Source organism: Galeopterus variegatus, unplaced genomic scaffold, assembly GCF_000696425.1.
Source record: "Galeopterus variegatus unplaced genomic scaffold, G_variegatus-3.0.2 Scaffold19881, whole genome shotgun sequence".
In the NCBI taxonomy this organism is placed as follows: domain Eukaryota; kingdom Metazoa; phylum Chordata; class Mammalia; order Dermoptera; family Cynocephalidae; genus Galeopterus; species Galeopterus variegatus.
This window is the reverse complement of record NW_007745992.1, coordinates 7,202-9,196: the sequence shown is the minus strand read 5'-3', so window position 1 is coordinate 9,196 and position 1,995 is coordinate 7,202.

Here is a 1,995-nt window from a genome sequence, read left to right as displayed (position 1 = left end):
TGTCTCTATGTGGGATCCGAACCCTCGGGCGGGAGCGCCGCCGCGCTTCCCAAGCGGCGCACTATCCAGTGCGCCACCGGGCCGGCCCCTGAAGGGGGTTATTTTTATTTCACTTAAGTTACCCTGGTTCTTTCCCTGAAGAAAGACCAGACGAGGAAAGGGGAAAGAGAAAAAGAAGCAAAAGCAGGAAAAGGAGAAAAAAAAAAAAAAAAACACAGACTTTTAAAAATGGGTATACCCCTGGCTAGCAAAGCTATTGGGAGCCCACATTAAATTGCATTCTTCAAACACACTGGAGGAGCTCCTTGGTATGTAACTAGTGCACCAAGTCCGAAAGCTTTTGCCTCCTACAGTTTCCTTGCGTGCACAGGAGGCTCCTCCGTGCATAAAAGCAACAGTGAGGGGGGCAATTCCCAGCATGACCACTGTGAAGTGCATTGAGATTTGTTATCCCCACACCATTAGCTCCCACACACATCGCCTGCAGGTTGCTTTCCCGCCTCCACCCTCCTCACATTCTCTTGCCCTTTTCCTACCGCTAGCACATGGTACAAGTACTGTGAGCACGGGGGAGCTATACAAGGCGGCCAGCAGCCCCTCGCCCCACTCCCTGTGCTTTGAGGCTCTGCTTAAAGCTTTAATTTCCAGTCAGCTGCAATTCAGGACCACAAGTGGCCAAATTGAAATGGCTCAATCACTTCCAAAAAGCATCTTGCCAGTAGCTCCTAATTTACCGAGTTGAGTGCAAACAACACTGCCTCTGTTGAAAGTGAAATAAGCCCCTGATTTTCTCTCTGCTTATTTTGGATATCCTGGGTCACTGAGCAACCAAATCCGCTCTAGGGGATGCTGTTCCCATTTCCCGGAGGGCCTGGCAGCGATCCCAAAAGGCAATTTCCCAGCCATGTATCGTGTGGAGGCCCTGAGAAACTTCTGCTGAAATCGAGCCCTGCTTGGGCTGCACCAACTCTTCCAGCCAGTGCTTTTCAAATGTGAGAAGTGCACGGACCGTTTTAAGGGGGGAAAATTGTGCACAATTGAGAACACAAGTTGAAAAATCCTCTTTGAACAGCACGACATAGAAAATTAAAAGCTCATTCCATGCAAATATCCGTTATTGCAAATTAGTACTGTGTGTATCACTGGTATAATTTAGAACATGCCTGCAGTCCTGGCACAATTTGGGAATGGAGCTAAGTCATATTTTTAGAATTGCTCTGCAAGGAGTTATAGAAGGACTCACGCTCACACCTTGTCCTTTTACCTGGCAGACCTGCCTTCTCTGTCCTAGCAATATCTCACCTAAAACCTGCTGCCCAGCATTGCTTTTGATCCTCACAACCATCCCTGAGTCTGGCAGGGTTCTTCAGGGTTTTTCTTGAGAGGGGAGAGAAGTCACGGGCTTGCCCAGGTCACAAAAGTAAATACAACAAACTTGGACCATATGCATTGCTGTTTTGCCAGATCAAAAAGAGTCCAGCATGAGCAATATCATCTGTTCAACCTAATGAAAGCTGAAAGCTGGCCCAGAACCCAGGATTTCTGACTCCCTGTTGAATGGTTTTCCCATTACACTGACAAACTTCTAAAACAAAGTCAGGTTTGTTAAACAACTCATGGGACATCGCTGTAATGAATTACTCTGGACCCATTAAAGTCAGGTTTTAAAAAGATGTAGGAAATTATTTTCTTCTCTTTTTTTTAGAAAAAATATAAATCTAAAAATAGGGTAGATTGAGAGAAGTCCAGCTTCTGTCACGGTTTTCTTCACTTTTCCCCTCCCTCTTCTTGAAAGCGATTTTATTCATTACATAACGTGTCCTTCCATGTTATTAAGATATTATTTGTATCCCCCTTTCTTAGGTAAGTGGCAGCATATTTATATTTGCCTTTCTCCACTTCTGTCATTTAACGATGTGTCCTGGGGGTCCCAGCACAGCAGTGTCTACAGACCCCCCTCCTCCCTGCTGAAAGCTGCACAGTGCTCTGCAGTCC